Consider the following 25,440-nt stretch of genomic DNA (forward strand, 5'->3'; position numbering starts at 1 on the left):
TATTGTGACTGGAAATAAATTCAGGTGGGTAGCTGTGTTGGTCTGAAGCAGCAGAACAAAGTCTGAGTACAGTGGAACCTTTAAGACCAACAAAGTTTTATACAGGGAATATGCTTTTGTGTGCAAGCACACTTTGTTAGATACAATGAAATACTGTATCTGAAGACGTGTGCTTGCACACAAAAGCTTATACCTTTAATAAAATTTCTCTTGGTCTTAAAAGTGCTACTGGACTGAAATTTCGTTCTGACTGAGAATGGTTCTGCATGGTTTCTATTGAATGTCTTTCACATTACTACCAAGGGGTGTCTGCAGAGGGAGAGGCAAAGGAGGGCGCTCCCCCAAATCCTAATTTTGACATTTCTTTAATTTACTTTTAAATATACACATGTTCCAACTGCACAGAAAGCTTGGTTTTAACTGGGTTTAGAATCCTATATCCTTGTAATTCATTAGACCAAATGAAAGCTAGTGCCTTCTAGTGCCTTGCCCTGTTATTGTCACATGGAAAAAATAAAAGCACTTTGTTAGCAGTTAGTTTTGAAATGTGCGATTTCATACAATGCAGTAAATTTCCTTCAGGGAGAGCTCACTATTATTTTTATTGCTTCACTTCAGCATAGGGTTGCCAGCTCAAGGTTGGGCCATTTCTGGAGATTTGAGAGTGCAGTCTAGGGAGAGACAGAGCCTCAGAGAGCCAGTTTGGTGTAGTGGTTAAGTGCGTGGACTCTTATCTGGGAGAACCGGGTTTGATTCCCCGCTCCTCCACTTGCAGCTGCTGGAATGGCCTTGGGTCACCCACAGCCACCGCTGCCGGGATCCTGCTGCTTCAATGGCAGCTGATAGCCCAGAAACTGACCAAACTCAAGCGGGTTTTTGGGTGACAGGATAATATCATGTCAATTTCATAGTGTGAAACCACCCCCCACAGATAGAGTTGCCAGATTCTGTGTAGCTGCCTGAGTCTACCCAGATACAGTGTTGATTCAGTGACACATATTTGCTTTTTAATATCCATTTGAATGGAAGATGGGATAAATGTTCTTGTAGCCACTCTGTCCATATATGTTTTACTCTGCCGGCCAATGACCATAATAAATGATTGATTGAACCCTGAGCTTCTTGGAGGAAGAGGGGATAAAAGTTCAGTAGTTAGAAGTCACACACTTTTTTCTTAGCATGCTGGTTCTAAATTATTGTTCATTTTCAAAGAGAACAAAGCCAATACAGATGGAACAAAGACTACCTTTAGAATGCCAAGGGATCATCCTATTTTATTTATCATATGCCTTCTCACTGGGATTCAAGGTGGATCACACAGAGGGACCCAACGCAGAATGAGTCAACAGGATGGGACACTTTGTAAACAGTAAAAAAAAAAAAAAGGAATTTGGATTGTACAACCAACCAGAAATCTAAAAAACAGAACGCAAGCAAAGCTTAAGTGTTAACGTGACACATTAAATGATGCAAAAAATTTACATCGGTGGATCCAACTTACATCAGACTATACTATGCACAGTAGTATAGACTGCAGTCCCTGGTAATTTGTCCAAGCAACTTTGCAAATTGTTTTGTACAGTGCTACCCTAATGTTTGCATAGTAAAGCCCTTTTGAATAATTCAGTTTTGCACTATTTTCTGAAAGCCAGAAAAGTGGGAGCCTTCCTGATCTCCTCAGATAAGTCATTTCACAGGGCAGGGGCCACAACAGAGAAGGCACATGTAGGGGCAGTTTGCCTGTTTGAAGGCTGGCACCTGCAGAAGGCCCTATTCAGATGAGCCAAGCTGTCATGGTGGAGCAAAGGGGGAGAGACGGTCTCACAGATAGGAGGGTCCAAGACCATGAAGGACTTTGTAACAAGGATATGCAAGACAGCTTTCCTTTGGTGGCATATGAATAACAAAATTTATTATGTAGTATTGAGCTGCTTGGATGTGCTACTGTTGCCTGTACATTGGATCATTCCATGAGCCATTTTGGAGGGCAGTCTGAGGGAGGCTCTTCCATTGTTCAAAGCAACGAACACTGAAGCTTTGTGCTCAGGAACATCCCCGGCTGTCTCTGCTCACACTTGCAGTCAAGGCAAAGCCCTGTACAGCTAGAGTATGTTTGGTTTTTTTAAAAATTTGAATGCCATGCTTTCTTTAGGAGTTTGGGCCTAAATGTGAAAATTCTCTGCCACACAATAAAAGTGGCATTCCTTTGCCCTTTAGCACATCAGTCTTTCCTTATGAATAGAGCCCGGAGTTCTTTGGCTCTTTCCGTATGGAACAATTGATCCCTTCACTTAATTTGCCGAGAGTAATCAGTTATTTCTGCTAGCTATAAATTTTAACCCCCCTCCTTTTTTGTGAAAAGCTAGAAAAGGGAAGAAAGTCAAGTAATAAAAGGGGGGGGCAGCTATAAAGCATGCAGCTGTCAGAGCAGGGAGGGCTGGCTGTGGTTTAGCACTGTGGAGAGAAATGTGGCGAAACAAGAGCTTCTAAACTATTTTCACCTGTTGGTTTCTCAGGCCCTGGGGTTCAGCACTGAGAACAGGTCATTTTTCAGCCGATTCTTCTGCTGCCTTACTGGTCATTGTGTACAATGTCCACGTTGATCTGAACCATTTGACTCCTTCAGGCTATTCATGCGGCACGATGCGTCACAGGATAGACAGATTGTACTACATTTTCATCCCCTTCAAGCTAGAATGTTATGGCCTAACCTTCTGGAGATGGCATGACACTTGCATAAAGGCCAAGTGTTACTAGTTGGTGCTCGGACTGCCTCAGGCGGCTGACTAGTAATGCTTGGCATTTATTCAGTACTTTCAGTGCTCAGTGGAGTCCACCATTGCCAGGTCTCCTTGTCCACTGGTAGGGGATGGGGAATAGGGTTGCCAGATACAGGCTGGGAAACCCCTGGAGATTTGGAATGGAGCTTGGGGCAGAGACTTCAGTGGGATACAATGCCACAGAGTCCAAAAGTATCCATTTTCTCCAGGGGAACTGATCTCTGTGGATGGAGATGATCTGCAATTCCATGGGATCACCAGGTCCCACTCAGAGGCTGGCATCCCCCAGCAGTCCTAAGCAGAGTCTGTTGAAGCCAGTGGGCTTAGAAAGGTGTAACTCTGCTTAGGACTGTGCAGGAAAGCATTTCCCATGTATTATTGTACTCCATACAATACCCCTTATAAGGTAGGCCAGTACTCTGTATTATAAATGTGGGGCCAAAGTGACCGGGTGTGAGTTCATGGCAGTATCTGAACGGGTGACCTTTCAAATCCCAGCACATTTTCTTAGTCTATATGGAACATCTGTTCTCAGAACTGCCCAGTGCTTTTTTTTGCAGGAAAAGCCCAGCAGGAGCTTATCTGCATATTAGGCCACACTGCCTGGCCTGGGAGTATGTGGCTGCTGCATGGAAGATCTGACCAGCCAAAGCGCTGGCCAGCTCAGGTGGAGTTCTGCTCCTGTGGGCTCCAGAAGGAGAAAAAAAAGGCCTGGAACTGCCTGTTGTCATGTTGCATCAAACATGGCAGAGTTTGGCTGACTGTACCATACTAGCACAGACATGGCTGTTGGTTTTAGAATTTGGTAGCCAGAAAATGTCAGCTTTCGTTATGAAAAGACCTTGCTTCTAGTCCTTAATGGTGCCAAATAGGGTTGCCAGTTCCAGGTTTGGAAATTCCTGGGGCTTTGGGGGTGAAGCCTGGGGAAGGGCAGGGTTTGGGGAAGGGCAGGGACCTCAGCAGGGTACAATGCCACAGAGTCTACCTTCCCAGGGAGATGTTTTCTCCAGGGGAGCTGATCTCTGCTTCCTGGAGATCAGTCATCATTCTAGGAAATGTCCGCACTCTCCCAGGAAACTGGCAACTGTACTGCAAAGATATGTTTGGAAATATTCTGGCATCACTTGTTCATATCTCAGCTGTTTTTGACAAGAGATTCCTGGCTGAACCCTCTACCAGAGAGATTCTTGTCCCATTGGAGCTGTCTTTTTTCCAATCTAAACACAGCTTGTGAACTCAGCTTTAACACAGGGTGATATAACTGATGGCTGAATCAGATGACCTTTTTTCTTAGGTTGTATCTACACAGTAGGGAGTGAGAAGACGATCTGAGATGTGTCTTGTGCTCTTCTGCAGATAGCATGAAGTGAACTCAGAGCTGGGGCCATAACTTTGTGGGCAGGGCCATCCCTGCCACTAGGCAAACTAGGCGATTGCCTAGGGCACTGACCTTCTGGGGGCGCCAAATTGGGCACCTCCAAGTGACTTGGTGATGTAATCATTGCAGGGGGGTGCACCTTGCCCAGGGTGCCAGACAGTCTAGAGCCAGCCCTGCCTGTGGCAGAGGGATCACTCCAGTACTGATTTCATGAGCTGACTGTACGTCTGATAATGTACCTGACCTATGATATGATGCAGGCTATGGACCTCTGTTGTCCATTTGCTTGCCTGTGCCTCTTATGTTAAACCGAGCATTGTAGGCCTAAGTTGTGCTACCTTCAGCATTCCTTGCACACATAGAAAAGCAGGAGACTGATGCCCATTCATGCCAGAAATGCTCATTAGGGCATTGCGAGTGAGAGCGGGAAGAGACAGCTGAGTCATGCGAGACCACATTCTGGCTGTAACTGCTCCCCTCTTTATCCCAGCTGGGCTCTCTGCCCCTAAGGACTGGCACTCTCTGCCAGATTTTAGTCAGCTAGAGGAAAGCATTCCCAGAGAGGCCTTTTGGTAACTCAGTAAAGCTGGCAGCATGGCAGAGCACAGTGTGGTGTAATGGCTAGTGCTGGACTATGATCTGAGAGATCCAGGTTTGAATCCCCACTCTGCCATGGAAGCTTGCTGGGTGGCCTTGGGCCAGTCACATGCTCTCAGCCTGACCTACCCTCACAGGGTTGTGATGAGGATAAAATGGGGGAGAGGCGAAGCTGCTTTGGATCCTCATCAGGGGAAAGGCAGGGTATAAATGAAGCAAGTTGATAAAAATGTGTGGCATGCAGAAGGTCCAGAATGAATCCCAGCCATCTCCAATGAAAGGATCAGGTAACAAAGCTGGGGAAAAGCCATTCTCTGCTTAAGACTTGGAGAGCTTCTGTCAATTAGAATGGACAATAAACTTAGCTAGATGGGCCCACTAACTTGGCTGGACATAAGGCAGTTTCATGCACATATATAGCTTGCTGAAACTTGGGGTTTGTATTGGAAAGTTTGGTTCAAATGAACTTCACTTTAACCAGACACTCTCAAAATGCCCTCTTCTTCATCTGCATCTGCAAACCTACATCTGCCTAGTATGGAGTCAGACATGGGTGGGAGGCAGGTATGGGTGTCTCTATGTCAGGAGATTTCCTGGCGTTGGCTTCCTGTTCCCTGCTGCCACTTTACAGGCTGGAGGGGGAGAAATGAACAGAGTTTGCTGGCATCATCACTGACTGGGAGTGATGTTATCACATGGAGGTGATACTCCAGGATTAACCACAGAGTTAATCCTAGAACGTTGGCCTGAAGTGATGATGGCACTTCTAGTTTTGGCTGGAAGTGATGTTGTGCATTAGTGCAACACCACTGAGCCTGCCATTGCCCACATATTTCTCCCTCAGCTGGCAATCCTAGTCTACCCTGATCTATCAAGGTCACTACTGTGACTAACAGTGGCTATCTAGGGTGTCAGAAAAGGTCTTGTACACCTCACCTCACCCATTCTCTTTAGTGAGGAGACTGGTGATTGAACCTGGGTCTTTCTGTGCACAAAGCAGATGCCCTACCCCTGAGCCATGGTCTCCCCTTAGCTGTGGCTTGCATGTTGATTTGGCTACTACTACTCCTTTCCTGATGAATTTGGCTCCTTGCCTTTGGCTCATCAGCTATGTGTCCCACTCTCTTCTAAAAGTGATACCTTGAATGAACACAAACATACACACTTAAACAAATGGCTGTCTTGTTTGTATCCCTGTAACTACGAGTTGTTTACTCATACAAATATTAACAGTCCAGATCCAGGAGCCTTCAGTCTACCACAAAGAGTAGGATGGCTTCTATATTAGACATCAGAGAAGATGAGAACTTTGGAATATCTGCATGCCATTTCATTGAACTCCCAGAGAAGAGGAGGGGGAGGAGATGATTGGATTTATAGCCCACCCTTCACTCAGAGTCTCCGAACAGCTTACAATCTCCTTTCCCTTCCCCTTCCCACAACATAGACCCTGTGAAGTGGGTGGGGCTGAGAGAGCTCTTTCAGGAACTGCTCCTTCAAGAACAGCTCTGAGAGAACTTGTGACTGACCCAAAGGAATGTTCTTCTGTACATAAATGTTTTCATTCATAGATCCATGGCAGAGGGGTGGTGTTGGATCTCTGCTAGGGTGCACTTGCTCTCTCAGAGAGAAGAATGGGAGGGCATCACATGTATGCAACAACATCACTTCCTGGTCATGTGGGCAATGGCATGGGCACATCGTGCACATTGGCAGAGCCTCTCTCCTGTTCCTGGTAAGTCCTTCCCCATCCCCTGCCAGTTGCTAGGAGGGACCTAACAACCCTACCCCTATTTCATGTGCAAACACAAATCGAATGGTAGGTGGAGATGATTTTACACCCCACAGGTAGGGTTGGCAGCCTCCAGGTGGGACCTGAAGATCTCCTGCTATTACAACTGATCAATTCCCCTGGAGAAAATGGCTGTTTGAAGGGTGGACTCTATAGCATTGTACCTTGCTGAGGTCCCTCCCCTCCCCAAATCCTGCTTGCCCCAGGATCCATCTCCAAAATCTCCAGCTATTTTCCAACCTAGAACTGGCAACATTAGCCAACATTTGCAATCCCTTCGTAGAAACTTTTTCTTTTGATTCTCCAAGTGTGCCTCAATAGATTAAGGATAAATTATGCCTGCTCAGTCAGTACATCGTATCATTTGTTCTTTAACATTTTGTGTAAAATAACAATTGAATCAGAGATATTGACATTTAATTATTATTCTCTTTATTGAATTGGGTGTCATTTTTCACAGTTTCTTGTATCCTTGTTTTGTGCTCAGTCAGTACAGCTGTGCCACATACCTTTCTACATGTGAACTGAAGCTAAGATACAGGAGCAGTCGCCAGGTAAGGTAGCAGGCCACATGCATTGTATGCAGGGCTTTTTTGTGTAGAAAAAGCCTGGCAGGAACTTATTTGCATATTTGATCACACGCCTGATGTCACCATTGTTTCACACAGGGCTTTTTGTGTAGAAAAAGCCCAGCGGGAATTCATTTGCATATTAGGCCCCAACCCCTGATGCCAAGCCAGCCGGAACTGCGTTCCTGTGCATTCCTGCTAAAAAAAAAAGCTCTGATTGTATGACACAAAACCCTGCACGAAGGAGCAGCAAGGTAATTGGTATGGCTTTAGTGTCCAAGGGACTCTGTATTTTTAAAACCAGCATTGCTTGTTTTGCTTCTTTTAAAATTTAAAAAAAATAATTGCAGTGAACAGAACTTTCTCTAATCTCAGGGAAGGGCTGGGTAGCTTTGAGAGGAACAGCCTTGATAAAAACGATTTCAGCCTACAAAGGGAACTTTTATCAATGTCTGTTTCCTCCAGTGCTACTGATATCTGACAAGGTGGGTGGAGATCTGCAACATGAAAGACTCATTGAAAGGAAAGGCAACTTAGGCTGGGGGTTGAATCCAAAGCACACTGAACTTAACATAAAGTACCCATTCATTCTAGCCAGCTTCATATTGGGCTAGAATGAAACTGGATTAGGCCATGGTTCTGTGACAGTTTTTATTATGTTTCATCATCAGTGAATTAGGCAAATACATGGTACATGAATGATGAATATAGTAAACTGGAAAATATTCAGTCAAAGATGACTCCCAGGGGTAGCAGGTACTTCCTCAAAATATTTCTTATTACCCCTTCTGCCCCCTTAATGTTCATTCTCAACATATTAAGATCCTGTGTCATGAGGTCAGAACATACGAAGCCTGTAAGTGTTTAAAGCAGCTTCACTCCCATTTTTCATCCCGGCAGGAAATCCTTGTTGCTCCAGCCAGATCAGGACAACCCACAACTTGCCATTCTCTGGCCAGAAGCAGGACTAGGTGAATCCATCAATGTGTAGAGTAGGATTGCCAGTCTCCACTTGGTGGCTGGAGATCTCCCATTATTACAACTGATGAGTCAGGTCACCAGGAGAAAACCACCACTTTGGAAGGTGGGCTCTATAGCATTATACCCTGTTAAAGTCCCTTCCCTTCCCTTCCCTCCCCACCACCCTCCTCAGGCTTTACCCCCGAAATCTCCAGGTATTTCCCAGCAGAGCTATCAACCCTAATGCAGGGTATGTAGACAGATTTTTTGTGTGTGTGTGTCAAGAGATCTGCCCCTTGTAGGGTTGCCAATCCCCAGGTGGGGGCAGGTGATCCCCCAGTTTGGAGGCCCTTCCCTTCCTTCAGGGTCATCAGAAAGTGAGCGGGGGGAGGAAAATGTCTGCTGGGCATTCCATTATTCCTTATGGAAACTGATTCCCATAGGGTAAAATAGATAATTGATCTGGAGGTATTGATCTGCAGGCTTGGAGGGAGGCTGTTTTTTGATGTAGAGGCACCAAATTTTCAGCATAGCATCTGATGCCTCTTCTCAAAAGACCAGACAAATTTCAAAAAGTTTGGACCAGGAGGTCCAATTCTATGAGCCCCCAAACAAGGTGCCCCTATCCATTATTTCCAATGGAGGGAAGGCATTTAAAAGATGTGTGGTCCCTTTAAATGCAATGGCCAGAACTCCCTTTGGAGTTCAATTATGCTTGTCACAATCTTGCTCCTGGCTCCACTCCAATGTCTCCTGGCTCCACTCCCAAATTCTCCTGGCTCCACCCCCAAAATCCCCAGATATTTTTTGAATTGGACTTAGCAACTCTACCCTTCAGGCAGGAGGTGGCACTGACCTCCCACACGTTCCCCAAGGGAAGAGAAAACTCATGTAAGACTGCTATGCCTGAAGGGCTCCAAAATAAGGAATGCATTGTGAGATAAGAAAATGACATTTTACATGTGTCAGTACTAGAGATTCACTGTGGTATAGTAGTTAGTATTGGCCTAGTACCAGAGACCCAGGGTCAAATTCCCATTTGCCATGAAATTTACTTGGTGATCTTGGGCTAATAATTCTCTTTCAGCCTATTCCAATTCATAGCACTGTCACAAATGTAAACTGGAAGAAAGGAGATTTACATACCCCATCTTGAGACCATCTTGATAAAACTTCATGAAATATGTAAGAACTTTATCAGGATTTAAATTTGAAAATACTATTCTTAGAATGTCTCTCTCTCTCTCTCTCTCTGTGGAAGTGTGTGTGTATAGATCCAGGTGGGCAGCTGTATTGGTCTGAAGCAATAGAACAAAATGGGAGTCCAGTGGCACCTTTAAGGCCAACAAACTTTTATTCAGTGTGAGCTTTCATGTGCAGGCACACTTCCTCAGACAAAGTGAAGTGAAATTTACCAGTCTATACATATAAGGCAGAGGTTGAACAGCAAATTAGCACACAAGCATACAATATAATAATAATGCAATATTTTTAACAGATTCAGAGAGGAATAATGAAATGTTTTGACAGATGCAAACATGGGGGTGGAGCCTGGGAAGGGTGGAGTTTGGGAGAGGGAGCTCAATGGAGATGTGATGCCATAGAGTTCACCGTCTGAAGCTGCCATTTTTTTTCCAGGGAACTGATCTCTGTAGTCTAGAGATCCTTCGTAATTCAGGGAGAACCTCTGGCCTCATCTGAAGGTTGTTTTTTTTTTTTTAGTTTCAAACAATTTTATTAGTAACATATGGCAATATATTCAATTTTTTATATCATTAATAACTACTCCCCCCCCAACCCATATATTACTTTCTACCTACCCCTACCCCCATTACTTGACCCCCGCCAGTGTACTATATTCAAAACATTATTATAAAAGGTACCCCTAATTAATAAGAACCAAAATTCATATCCTCCTCCCACTTTTACTTAATCATTATCTGGCCTCATCTGAAGGTTGTTGACCTTAGGTGCACATCATCTTTTTCCTGACTATTTCTGAAATAAATAAATACAGAACAGCTCTATGAAATAATGAACAGGTGGAAAGCCTATCTAGAAACTCTAGAATGGAAGACAAAGCCCAATCCAAGAGCTTGATAATATGCAAAAGATGCCTATTTCCATGAATAGGAATACAATGTCTTAAAATGCTGAGTAAATGATCATTTTATAATGTATTCTATAAAGTATGGACTTCAAATGTATAAGAAAATCCTTTCTCCTCTAATAAAAGTGTATGCTACTCCTGTGGTCCTCCAAACTACATGGCCAAAGTAGGTCTAGAACCCAATTGTCCATGTCTTCACTATAACATAGTGGGTTCGATGCATTGAAGTAGTAAGGAACATCAACTCTTTAATAGATATAGCATTAGGTAGGCTGCACTTCAAGACTGAGGAACTGGGCCAGTGGGGCCAACTATATACAACTTAGGGTTCCCGCGCAAGCACATTATTGGGTCATTCAAACTAGCAGGGGCCCTGGGATTGGTGCAGGGCAGCAGGGATTTAGATCCTGCTGCCCATTGTTCCCAAGTCCTCAAGCTCTGTTCTTATGGTTCCAATGAGCCAGGCAGGAACACCCTATTCAGTCTCCACTTGAGTCTGCATAAACAACATTCACTATTAGGCCATTATGGCTCTAAAGTAAGCACTTGATAGCAAACATCAGAAGACACGTTATGAAGCAAACCACACATGCAGACAGGCTATAAAAACCCAAGGGAAACATCATCAGATGAATGTCAGCATCGAAAGGGTTTATTGAGGTGAAGTCTCTGCAAAGGGAATGATCAACCCATGATGACTTTTCTGATGGGGGGGGGGGGAGGAGTTTTCTTTGTCTTATCATCCAGACAGGGAGTGAGTCTATATGGTTTCTAGCCCCATGGTGGTACCCTGTTTGGCGTAAATCTACTCCATGCCGTTGTCATAAGAAAACAAACCAGAAAAGACTGGTGTAGTAGAAGTAAAGCGAATAAACAATTTGTCTGCAAATATACACAGTGAGTAATGAAATATAGAATTGCCTCCCTGTGTGGATGGATCCAATTTAATTCCATTGCATGGCTCATCTCGGACGAATTTATAAATGTATATATATAATGCAGAAACTTCCACCACGTGTAGTCTTAGTCAAGCAGAATGCTTACATTCCAGTTGTTAAATGATGCAACGTCCAGGTGGGTATTTAATGGACCATAGCAAATCTGGTATGACACTGCAGACACCATAAATAATTCCCTTAAACAGATAGAACAGACCCCCTTTTTATAAAAAGCTGTTACCAGCTTTGTTCATATGGCAGCCATATTTCTAAGCTGTATTTTTAGTATTTCCCAAAGATGTACACATGTGACTAACTTGCTGGGTTTGATTAACAAGACAAAAAAAGGCTGGATCTAGACTAGAGCAAAAGGTCTGGATGCTACACAGAATGGTTTATTTTTAAGGGCGCAAGAACAGCTTTACTAGGTCAGCTCTACAGTCTTCTAGTCTACTATTCTGTTTCCACTAGCCAAATGCTTCTGAAAGCTGTCACACTAGGAACAAAGGCAACAGCCTTTGCCTTTTTGTTTTCAGCCTCTAAAATATGCTGGATTTATACATAAATGTTTTGTTTGTCTGCTATGAGAAATAAGTACTGATAGACCTTCATGATCTCTTTTTAAAGACATCTGACAGGATTGCCATCGGGGATGATATGGTGGGCCCAAAGTATTTGGGAGTGGAGAGTAGGGGAAATAACATTATGTAATGACATAATGTAGCTTTGGAGTGAGTGATGGTACAGCATCATGTGACATTCTAGGAATTCTCCAATGGTTAAAGGAGATCTAGGAAATTCCTAGAGTGTTCTGTAATGCTGTGGTGTGACCTCTAGATGTGAGGGATACCCAACAACAAAATCCTCTTTAGATGAATACTGAAAAGCATTCCATGTGTAACCTAAATAAAACAGGAATTCAGTGGTACCTTAAAGACTAACTCAATGTATTCCATCATAAGTTTCCAGGAGTCAGAGGTCACTGCAGCACAAGTACTGGAATCCTGTTTCTATATTTCAGTGCTATTGCCTATGTTTTAAGCAGGTCTGTCAAGTGACCAAAGATTTATGAAGTCACCTTATTTTAACTAAATGTTTGGTGTGTATATTAAGTATGAGTTGTTGTACCTCAGAAATATAGACCAGTGAAGGTCTGAAAAGAAAAGATCTTGATGAGATATGGGTGTACATTTATTCTTTGGAGGGCAATTTGGACTTTTTAGTCCAGCTGAAGATATTAGGCCATCCACAGAGAGAGAGAGAGAGAAAGAGAGAGAGAGATTCCCTACTTTGCAGATGCAACTGTTTGGAGTCAGTAAAAGCGAGAAAACTAAGTACTTATTTATGTTATAAATAGCCTGATTTGTAACTGCATTTATTCCCAGCCATCCTGGGGATCCTGAGCATCTTTTGTAGAATATTTATTGTTCTTCACCAGATTTTTGATCTTTGAAATGTTAGGTTTGGTTTTCTAATGAAAAAGAAATCAGTGAAGCAGAACACTGGAATGAAATAGAATTTTACATGATCTTAAAAACAAAACAAAACTATATCCAATATAAGATTTTGCCCAGATGCTATCATAAGACGCCTTGAGTGTAGGCAGAAGAAGCTTTTATTGATTTCTCAGGTAGCAAACACTATTAGCTACGCCTTTCCAGACTAGAGGACAAATGAAAGTTACAGGTCAAATATAGAGTGATTCCTCACCAACATTTGCTCCACCCCTGTGCTTCTCCTTGCATTGGCACAAGCCATCGATTCCCCACCAGTCGCTTCACAGCGCCTCTTGCTTCAGGGCTACTTCCAATTCCTGTCGCGGCAACTGGAACTCCAAAAAAACAGCATCCGGTAATAGGAAGAAACCACAAGAGGCGCCCACGGAGCAACTAGTGGGGAATCCATCACTTGAGCTGGCAGAGGGAGAGCAGGGGTGGAGCAAATGCAGGCAAGGAATCACTCATAGTCTACCACTAATGGCTCCACACCTTTTCCTGTCTAACCCATTCCCAAGTAAAGTCTTTGAATCACATTCCCAGGGCTCAGTGACACTCTTCGTCAAGGCCACGTTCCGATGGTTCAGACATCTCCGGTTGGTACAAGCCCTCATTTCCAGGGAGGCCAGATTAGGCAAGGCTCTCTCCCTGCAGCTGGATCTCCTTCTTCCCAAAAGCAACCCAACAATGCTAATTAATATGCCTAAAATAAAATGAGATTATACATTATGATAAATGATGATACAACCAGTTAGTGCTTAACACTACTCTAGATTATATCTGGATATAAAGGATTAGTACGCTTGGTAAATAGGAATAAGTACGAAATAATTGAATCATAATAAGCAAAGACTTATTAAGATAATAAGCAAAGTCTGTTAAGAAAACCAAGATGCACATACAATGAGACATGCCATTGTCAGGGACTTGTACCTGACACATAATCAAAGGATTACTGAAGGAGGATAGGGAAATGGCTGAGAAGCTGAATGCATTTTTTTGCCTCCGTCTTCACTGTGGAAGATGAGAAGTGTTTGCCTGCTCCAGAACCACTTATATTGGAAGGGGTGTTGAAAGACCTGCGTCAGATTGAGGTGACAAGAGAGGAGGTCCTACATCTGATAGAAGAATTAAAAACTAATAAGTCACCAGGTCCGTATGGCATACATCCAAGAGTTCTGAAAGAACTCAAAGTCGAACTTGTGGATCTTCTGACAAAAATCTGTAATCTTTCATTGAAATCTGCCTCCGTTCTTGAGGACTGGAAGGTAACAAATGTCACCCCCATCTTTAAAAAGGGTTCCAGAGGAGATTCGGGAAACTACAGGCCAGTTGGTCTGACTTCAATACCAGGAAAGTTGGTAGAAACCATTATCAAGGACAGAAGGAGTAGGCACATTGATGAACACGAGATATTGAGGAAGACTCAGTATGGGTTCTGTAAGGGAAGATCTTGCCTCACTAACCTGTTACATTTCTTTGAGGGGGTGAACAAACATATGGACAAAGGAGACCCGATAGATATTGTTTACCTTGACTTCCAGAAAGCTTTTGATAAATTTCCTCATCAAAGGCTCCTTAGTAAGCTTGAGAGTCATGGAGTAAAAGGACAGGTCCTCTTGTGGATCAAAAACTGGCTAATTAATAGGAAGCAGAGAGTGAGTATAAATGGGCAGTCTTCACAGTGGAGGATGGTAAGCAGTGGAGTGCCGCAGGGCTCGGTACTGGGTCCCATGCTCTTTAACTTGTTCATAAATGATTTGGAGTTGAGAGTGAGCAATGAAGTGGCCAAGTTTGCAGATGACACTAAATTGTTCAGGGTGGTGAGAACCAGAGAGGATTGTGAGGCACTCCAAAGGTATCTGCTGAGGCTGGGTGAGTGGGCGTCAACTTAGAATGCCACAGCTCAGTTATTATTAGGAGCTGGGTTACGTATGTCTAGCCTAGTCTGTTCTCATCAGATCTCGGAACCTAACGGGGTTTGACCCTGGTTAGTATTTGGACAGGTGACCACTAAAGAAGTCCAGGTTTGCTATGGAGAGACAGGCAATGGCAAACCAGCTTTGTTTGTCTCTTGCCTTAAAGACCTTACAAGGTCACCTTAAGTCACCTGAGACTTGACAGTAGTTTCCTGCACATGTTGGAGTATACAAATTTCACCTGTTCTATAGTCACTCCACTGGTAATCAATTCATTTGCAAGTTCATTTCAAACTACTGGTTATAGCCTACAAAGCCCTTCATGACCCTCCTGTCTCATGATTCATCTCAACAAAACCTTTTGAAGATGCCACTTTACAAATGTCTGGCTTCCTATATCCAAGCATTCTCTGTTGTGGCTCCCAGCTTGTAGAATGGCCTGCCTGACAAGTCAGGAAAATCCCTGCACTTCTTCCCTTCTGCAGACTAAAAAAAATGTTCAGGGGGGCATCTTTATAAAGGAAAGAGAGTTATAGTTTTAAAGCCTGTAAGATTTTTTAGACAGTTTCCATTGTTTATTGTATATATCATGCTATTTTTGCATTGCTTTCTAGTTTTGTAGTCTAATTGTCTTCCACTGTTTGTGCAATGTCTTAAACTGTTATTATTCCATTGTGTCTAGTTTATTTAATTCTGTTTTAGTGCATTGTTTATTCTATCATTATTTATTTTTGCTCTACTGTCTAATTTTATAATTTATATGTAATGACTATATATTGTATTGTCTTTATAATATTTTTAAAATGTAATCCACCTTGGGTCTCGGTGAGAAAGGTGGACTACAAATGAAATAAATAAGCCTTCCTGAAACCAGGGAAATCAGGCAAGGAGACCTAATTAAAACACCTGCTCTGCCAGGAGTTCAATAGTTAGCAAAGGAAAATGCAGTCTCTTGCAGGGAGTCTCAGCTGTTGTGGATTGTTTCCCTCCCAAAAAAGAGGGTCTGTGTTCCTGTTCAGAACAGAAAAGCAGGGCTTTTTTGGTAGAAAAACCCAGCAGGAACTCATTTGCATATTAGGCCATGGCCCTTGATGTCACCATTGTTTCACATAGGGCTTTTTTGTAGAAAAAGCCCAGCAAGAATTCATTTGCATATTAAGTCACACCCCCTGATGCCAAGTCAGCCAGAACTGTGTTCCTGTGTGTTCCTGCTCAAAAAAGGCCCTGCAGAAAAGTCTTTGTGAAGGACTTGATCTGTTTAATGGGATTTTGTACAAATTAAATTTCTTAAGGTTCTAGTTGCATTATTGTTTTATTTTTGTTCTAGAACTGTAGGCATGAGTCCATAAAATGCAGGACCCCACAACAATAAAACCACATTTTAATCATTCTAATTATTGAAACAAAAATAAACTCAAGAGGGACATTTGCATTTCAGTTCTACATATGCCTTCGCAGTGGAGGACAGTAAGCAGCGGGGTGCCGCAGGGCTCAGTACTGAGTCCCATGCTCTTTAACTTGTTCATAAATGATTTAGAGTTGGGAGTGAGCAGTGAAGTGGCCAAGTTTGCGGATGACACTAAATTGTTCAGGATGGTGAGAACCAGAGAGGATTGTGAGGAACTCCAAAGGGATCTGTTGAGGCTGAGTGAGTGGGCGTCAACATGGCAGATGAGGTTCAATGTGGCCAAGTGCAAAGTAATGCACATTGGAGCCAAGAATCCCAGCTACCAATACAAGTTGATGGGGTGTGAACTGGCAGAGACTGACCAAGAGAGAGATCTTGGGGTCATGGTAGATAACTCACTGAAAATGTCAAGACAGTGTGCGTTTGCAATAAAAAAGGCCAACGTCATGCTGGGAATTATTAGGAAGGGAATTAAAAACAAATCAGCCAGTATCATAATGCCCCTGTATAAATCGATGGTGCGGTCTCATTTGGAGTACTGTGTGCAGTTCTGGTCGCCGCACCTCAAAAAGGATATTATAGCATTGGAGAAAGTCCAGAAAAGGGCAACTAGAATGATTAAAGGGCTGGAACACTTTCCCTATGAAGAAAGGTTGAAACGCTTGGGGCTCTTTAGCTTGGAGAAATGTCGACTGCGGGGTGACATGATAGAGGTTTACAAGATAATGGATGGGATGGAGAAAGTAGAGAAAGAAGTACTTTTCTACCTTTCTCACAATACAAGAACTTGTGGGCATTTGATGAAATTGCTGAGCAGACAGGTTAAAATGGATAAAAGTACTTCTTCACCCAAAGGGTGATTAACATGAGGAATTCACTGCCACAGGAAGTGGTGGCGGCCACAAGAATATCCACCTTCAAGAGGGGGTTAGATAAAAATATGGAGCAGAGGTCCATCAGTGGCTATTAGCCACAGTGTGTGTGTGTGTGTGTATATATATTTTTTTTGGCCACTGTGTGACACAGAGTGTTGGACTGGATGGGCCATTGGCCTGATCTAACATAGCTTCTCCTATGGTCTTATGTTCTTATGTACCTTAGCAGTCGTAAAGTTGGGATTGGTGGTCCACAGAACCTCCAGATCTTGGGAGCAGCCAGGTTCCTCTCTCCATCAAATCCTCTTGGCATCTAGTCTCAGATGATGTCTTCCATGTGGACCTTTTGCCATTTCATATTTTAAAAAATCCTGTGTGCTGCTTTAATAACCAGTTTGGGATGAAAAGTGGGATAAAAATGCAACAAGTAACCAAATAAGGAACTGCCCCAATGCAGCAAGGCAGAGCCATGGGTGGAGGAGGCAGGTTTTAAGTATGTGATTGCAGTGGAGGGAGAGAAATATGAAGAGATATCAGGGATTGAAAATTATCTTCTGCACTGACATGACCTTGATAGGCGTCAGAATTACAATTACAAAGTGCAGGAACCCCATCTATTGATGATCAGTCAACTCCAGACTGGGAAATTCCTGGCGATTTGTAGAGTGGAGCCTGGGGGTTGGTGAGGGTACAATGCCATAGAGTCTACTCTCCAAAGCAGCTGTTTTCTCCAGGGGGACTGGTTTTTTTTGCAGTTTGGAGATCAATTGCACTTCTGGGAGAACTCCAGGCCCGAACTGGAAGTTGGTAACCCTAGCTATTCTGTAATGATGGAAACTTACTCAGAGCGAAATTATCTTCTGGACAGAGACTTTTGAAAATGTCCATCCTAAATATTCATGAAATCAGGGCTTATTTCCAAACAGTGTGTTTAGAGTCATGGTGCTATTAGCCTCATAAAATAGTCTCTGTGTGTTAACCTTGTTTGCTTTCTACCTGGCATTGCAAAGCCATGAAATCAAAGTCTGTCACCCAGACTGTTTTCTTAAAGGCTTTTGTTGAAAGGCTTCTCTGCAATGGCTTCTGAAAATGAGTGTACAATCCACTGACATGTTGGCACTTATTCATATTGTTGTTGGCACTTGGAGAGAAAGCTTTAGGAAACCTGCCTCTCCTTTATGAAAGCTGTGTTGACTTTCCTCTTCCAAGCCGTGTTTACTTATTGACTAATACTGTAATCCTATTCTTTACTGTAGTTCTTTCACAAACTGAATTTGCCCGTTGAATCCTTTCTAGCCAAACCTTTATAGCAACACACCAGTTATAACAACACACCGGTTGTTTGGTTGGTGTAGAACCTTCCAGTGAAAAACTGAACCAATCCAATGATATTTTATTTATTAGATGTTTTCGCTACCACTCACCCAAAAGCTCTCACAATGCCTTACATCACTTTGATAACATCAAAATAAAAAAGTTAAAAATCAACAAAATCAAATAATACAAAATATCAAGATACCCGACTCAGCACCATACCTCTATCAAACTAGCCCACAACATCTGGTTAACCTCCAGGCTGCTGTTATGTTCCAATTGCAACAGGAAGAAGGCAGTTTCTTAAGGCATGTACTGTATTCATTACATATTTGTTGTTGCCCAGTTTGAGCATTCAGTTTTGTACATATAGACCTTGGGGGGGGGGCTGTAAAGTCACAGCTGCTATACGGGAACCCCTGGTGGGGTTTTTAAGGTAAGAGATGTTCAGAGATGGTTTGCCATTGCCTGACTTTGCATCTGTTCTTCTTTGGTGGTGTCCCATCCAAATACTGACCAAAGCCAACCCTGCTTAGCTCCTGAGATCAGGCTAGCCTGGGCTATCCAGCTCTGGGCTCACATAAATGTTAACAAAAACATATTAGAGTTGAGCTTTGACTTTCAAAGAAAGCCAAAAGCAGCTTACAACACTCCTGAAGGATGCTCTGAGGCTGAGCTGACATATTTTAAGAAAAGCTGGAGGACTTGCATTGTAGAAACAGTATATTGGAGAAAGAGGCTCAGTGTAGTTTTCTCCCTGATCTACTCATTTTGCCACAAGTAGAGATTTTTCTTTCTTTTTAACATGGCATGTATTTGAACACTGTATTCCCTGTCTACATACTGAACAGGTACAATCTCAGGAAGATTTACCATGTTCATATTCTGAACATCTGAACTAGCTCTCAGTCTCTCTGGTTCTGATGTGCCTCACTTTAAGCACCATTTTAAAAACTGGTGCACATTGATAGTCTAACCACGTGATCTGACAGCTAAAGATGGCAAAGAGGTGAAGAGGAAGGTAAAGCCAAGCTTTTAAATCATTTGTGTTGTCAAGTGTAATGCACTTTGTGTGAATGCACTCTGGACTGATGGGTGATGGACCCAATGATGTGTTAATGGTGCTAGGAGCAGTGGAAAGTGATAAAGGGACTTTAGTGATTATTATATCAGCAGAGAGAAAGCGAGAGAAGCCATAATTGAAAGGAAATTTTCTCGACGTCCTTGTATTATGGGGTGTGGGAATGAGGTCATGCTCTAGGGCGCTCCACTAAAATTATTAATCCTACAGACCATCCAGCAAACTTAATCTGGCCCAATTATTACTCCTGCTGATGTCAGCCAAACTAGCACTATACTCACTCAGCCACTGACCTAGTTTTTCTTTGCTGTAAGTATGCAATGAGAGGCATTTGTTGGCTATCAAAAGCTATGCTTCCTAGAAAATCAAATCCAAGGCCAAATGTTAATAGCAAAACCCACAGCATGATACCCTACTATGTGCAGCTGTATGACCTAATGCAGAATCTATTACAAATGTTTCTGTACTGTCATGAAATGGTGACCTCCCCGCTAACCTTCTAGGACCAGAGCTGTTAAAATTGCTGGCATTGGTTAAGTGAGTCAGTGGTTACTTATAGTATTCTGGAGTCCCTGATGTCAGTGAGAGCTCACTGGAGTGATTCTTTTGAACCAGCTCAAGGACTGTGAATTTCTTGGCCTAAGTACAAAATCAGAATTTCTTAAATATTTGCAAATCCAGGCAAGTAACTAAATATATCACTCAGTCCTCCATGCAGATGCTCATTCCACAATGTACAAGTAATCAGGATGGCATGGTCAAGTCTAGACACTTCATATGACCTAGCTATTGTCTATATTTTATCCCACCTCTTTCCCAACAAGCTCAAAACAGCATGTAAAGTTATTTGCTTCTCCATTTTATTGCTGTCAGGTAGATTAATTAGAGAGAGATTGATGGAATGGGGTGGGTATTTGTACAGCGGTTTCCCCATTTCTGATGTGACATGCTAACTGCTACACCATGCTGGTTGTGATTCTTATTTAACCTAACCTGGCCTAATAGCTCCCAGGATTTTTAAATGTAGAGAAAGAAATTATCTTTGTACAAAGCAACAAGGGAAATTAAACATCATAGAGAATACTGGAATCAGGGAACAGCAGTTGTTCTAGTTCGAGACCTCAAAGACTAGACTACTAAACTTATGTTTAGAGAACAGAAACACCTCAGTTTCTGTTTACCGAATATGCAAAAATCTATTGGAAATCCAGCTCACTATAACCAGAGTGCCAAGCATCCAGTGTTGCAACATCTCGCTCTTATACTGATGCTAGGGAATCTCAGTGAGCACTCCCCCCCATCCCCTGCTGGTGGTCTAACCACCCTAAGTGCTATTGGCCAAAACCTATTTTAGAATGGCACCGTCACCTGTGTTACAAAATGGATTATCATCTGCCATCCCTATGAGATATGATGTGAGATGGCCAGGCTGGGCAATATGTGATACAGTAAACTTCTCTGAGTGCTGTTGAGCTGTCTGTTTTTAAAAATGTTTTTATTGTATTTTATTGTTTTATCATATGTTGTACTCCGCCCTGAGCCCTAAGGCGAATGGGCGGAATAGAAATATACTAAAATAAATAAATGGGACTGACTTAATCCATGCTATTGTCTGAGTAGATATCTCAGGATATCAGTTCGCAATGCTGATATAGATCTTGAGTGAATGTGTGTCTTTGAGGGGATGATGGAGTGTAACCCCTTCACTGTGTTCTGAAATTTCAGTTTCTCATTCTGTTGTTAGCTCATAAGAGGTTTCTCTTCCCTACAATTATTTCATGTTTCCCAAAGATAGGCCCTCTTGATCAGTGTGAGTGTGCAAAGGGGGATTCTCTTATGGAATGTGGACGTGCCCCCTTCCTCTTATTCTGGTTGAAGAGCACTTTTGGATCCAATCCCATACGTTTGGTGCTGAAATTATAGGGGAAAGGTAGGGTAGCTTTTAAAGAAATTCAGACTATCAACTTTTTTATATATAGATGGTGGTAGAAAATGCCATCAAGTTGCAGCCAATTTATGAAGACCCCATAGGCATTAGATGAACAGAGGTGGTTTCCCATTGCCTGCCTCTGTGTAACAATCTTGGACTTCCATGGTGGTCTCTCATCCAAGTACTAACCAGGGGCAACCATGCTTAGCTTCCAAGATCTGATGATACTCAGCTAGCCTGGGTCATCTGGGTCATCTGGGTCAGGGTAGATGATAGCTAGCTAGCTAGATAGATAGATAGATAGATAGATAGATAGATAGATAGATAGATAGATAGATAGATAGATAGATAGATAGATAGATAGATAGATGTTAGCAAGCTTTATCTGTTGATGGACACCTGGCTCCCATATATAACAACTACATCTTTGATATTAGAGTTGCTGAAATCAGTATAGTGGGGGCCACATATTCAAAGCCTGCAACCAGTTTCAGCCTTATTAAAGATTGTAAAAAGGTTGGTGGGGGTGCAGATTCCCCATTCTATGTTACTCTTATTGAGACAGGGGCACAGGCCCTGCTGGTGCTGGCAAAGAACAGAACCAAGCCTCCATTGCCACCAACAGCGTGGAGAGGCCAGTTAGCTACTTTGTAGTGCAGTCCTAAATAGAGTCCTAAATTTCATCTGAAAAAGGAAATTGTTAATTAGAAAATGTTCCTTCTGAGAAAACTGACAAAGAGAACAAATCCAGGGAAGAAAAATAATCACATGTAATATCTATATATGATAGCTCCATTTTAAAAAAAAGAGCCAATGTTGTTCTCAGCTTGCCAGGACATTTGAGATCTGAAAGCTTCATCCAACAAAACACTTTGATTTCAATGGAGATTTATATGGTATTCAGATGTCACAGGAAATAGATGGCTGATGGGTATAAACACAGCTTGTTGCCATGCTTGTTAGTACACCTTGCTTCTTCCCTCCTCTCACGATGCTCAGAGCATGATCCAAGACTTCATGGTTTGAGAAGTCTTGACTCAATGTCTAGTAAAGTTCATCGTGACATCGTGTTTCCTCTTACTACCACCAATTATAAGATTTAATCCCCGTTTAGAATTATGACTAGGGTGAACAGAATCCAATTTAACTAGTTGTCTGTACTGAGACTGTTATCTATATGTCTATTCTTGATCTCTCTCCTATACTGAACCCAATTATTCTAAAGGAACCATAAATAGCTCTTACTTCAGTCTCTTCACTCCATTTTTTTCCCATTTCCCAGCTACAGCCAAACATCTGTGATGCCATTTCTAGAATCAAACTAGAAAGAAGATTCAAGGCTGTATTGAAAGCTGTTAACCTTTCTATAAAAATAACAATGAAATTCTTTGTTATTCAAAATGGAGGTGATGTTCAGCCAACTCAAGTTGACAGGTGTTTCCCGCCTGATTAAAACAAGAGCCACCACAATCTATTTGGTTTAAATGCAGTAATAAGACAATTTATGGCATCTTGTTGGCTTTTTTCACTTCATGTGATGAAGTCACTTAAAGTCAGCCCTGCTATGGCAGAACATTGGTGTACTCCATTCAGAGGACAACAGTGGATGATGGCTTATTGCTAATCTCCACTTTCTTGACTTTCTGCCTCTATGTACTGTACATTGGGAGCTAGAACACTTCTCTATGGGGTATGGAAGAAGGAAGAACATGTTGAGAGTGAAAGGAATAGTCAAGGTAGGTGAGATCTGTCTGATCCACCGCAGAAAATAATGCTTAAAATATGTATTAGACATGGGCACGAACTGAACCCCAAATCACAATTTGTGCATGAATCGTGCCAGTTCATGGTCCATTCTGAACTAGTCCAGACCTTGGTGCTTTGTCTGGTTCATTTTTGTGGTTCGTTTTCCTAGACAGCCCGATGCTGATTCAATCAATTCCTAGGCAATGCTGGGGGTGGACTTCTGGGAGCTCTAGAAACACCTACAGCAGTTGTCCATAGTTTGACTGGCAATTCCAGGATCCAGTCATGGAGCTCCCATTCTGCAGCACAAATAATTATCATGAAAGCAGAAGCTGAGCTTTTCTGGGGGCACCTGTTTTGGGAGGTTATAACTTGAACATTTTTCACCAAACTTGGAGGGGAGGCAGAGGAGAGCCTGCTGAAGACTTCCAGTGAGTTTTACACCTCCTGAATAAAATGAACATAAACCACAAACTGTGTCAGAAATCAAACAAATCACAAAAAGAACCATCATTTCTCCCTGTTCATGCCCACTCTAATATGTATAGAAAATAATGTTTGGTGGTGGTTACACCTCCATGCTGTAAATAATTCCAGGCACTAGTTGCAGGCACTAAATTGAGCTACCCATTTGCTGTCCTGTCTGACTTCTGATGGCTAGATTAGAGAAGTGGCACAAAATGCAGAAGGTTTGCTCAACCATCTGTCTCTCAGGAAAGGAGTTTCCAAAGATCCTAGCTTAATCCATTTGCTAATGTCTACGGCATGGAGAAGTTCACTTTGGAAAACTACCCAAAAGCTGTTCCATGCTATGTTCTAGCTCAAGTCAACTGGTACAAAGCACAAGACCACACAGAGTCCAACCATCAGAGAAGGGAAATCTGTTGTGCAAACAAGCATTGGCCATAACTTGGCGTACACTGTCCATAAACACAGTCAAGTTGTCTTGTGAATAACAGCAGTGGGCAATCCATTGTCTGCCACTTGGCACATTGTAAATTGCTATATAAATATGCAAGGCTATTTACCTTTCTATTCATTTCAGAAAGATACACTTAACTATACAGAGAGCAGCAGCAACCAGAAAATGGAGAGTTTGTTGATATACAAACTCACTGTCTCTATGCAGGCTTTGCAAGGTTGGAAACACAGAGAATATTTTGGTTACATCAAGTTACTAGGCTACTATAAAAACCAACTGGAGGTTTAATGAATAACAATTTCTCCTTAAAGTGGGATAGTTCTGTTAGGAATTACAGCTTTTCTATTTCAGCCCTTCCTTGTTTTCTATCTCAGTCTTGTAAAGATATTCTGATTTTGTTACCTCTGCTGCTGATTTTCTTTGTGCTCCAGGACGATGGTGCAGAATTATCATTTTATGGATTTCATAATGTGAATTTGTTTATAAGCCACCCCAAAACCTTTCAGACAACTTTTGTTTCCACCATTTCATTTATTTTCTAGCAACAGCTAGTAGCCATCCACTTATATGGCCAGAACACTTGCCTCTCATGTCAAGGTCCTAGTTTATGTTTAGTGAAAAGGATCATGGGTAGCAGATACGGGAAAGACCTGGGCCTCAGACCATGGAGAACCACTGCCCAAATGACTGGCCTAGATAAAACAATAGTGTGATTTAGATAAGTCGGCTTCGTAAGGAGCAATCCCTTAATCATTTTGATTATTCGTTTCTGCCACTTTTCCAGTGTTACGATCTCATTTTTATATGGGCAAGCAAAACTATATACAGTATTCTGAATACTGCTACAACATCTATTTATAGGAAGTCAGAATGCTACCATAAGTTTTCTTTTCAATTGTAGTAATTCTCAATGTCGACGTAACCTTTTTCATTTAATACTACATTGAGACAACATTTCAGACACCTGTCTACCATGACCCCATGATTTTTTTCCCTGAGTAATTCAGTTTATTTAGACTCTTGTCAGCCTATATATAAAGTAAGGGGAAAACATTTGTCCCAATGTGGGTCACTTTGTGATTATTTACATTGAATTTCATTTTGTTGACTGTTCATCGATTTGGAGATACACACCTAGAGTTCTTCATAGACAACTTTGGATTTCATCACAGCACATTTCATTACAGCACATCTACAAATGTGGATACCTCACTTTTATCCAGATCACATATGAGTCAATTAACTATCTTTAATCATGAACAGATCCATCCTCTGGGCTGGGGCCAGCCAGTTAGCTTTTCCCCAGAAATCTTCAGGAATTTCCCAACCAAGAGCTGGAAATGCTGCTTTACCCACCAGATGAGGTCTTCATCCTATAGGCTTTTCTACTTGGAGGTGAGGCAGATGGCAGTCAGACAGGGTTTCTGGAATACTCTTCCCTGGAAATCTCTGTAGTGTGGTAGTGCCTAGTTTGTTGTCCTTTAGATACTAGTTCAATATATTTGCCCAGGCTTTTTTATTGAACTTTTAAAGCCTGACCATATTTTTTTCTTATGAGTAGGTTATTTTGCACCCTGCTTTTTGTGGATTTGGTTTTATCTTGGTTTCTGGTAGTTTTGGTGTTC

This window comes from Heteronotia binoei, chromosome 5 (genome assembly GCF_032191835.1).
Source record: "Heteronotia binoei isolate CCM8104 ecotype False Entrance Well chromosome 5, APGP_CSIRO_Hbin_v1, whole genome shotgun sequence".
NCBI lineage: Eukaryota > Metazoa > Chordata > Lepidosauria > Squamata > Gekkonidae > Heteronotia > Heteronotia binoei.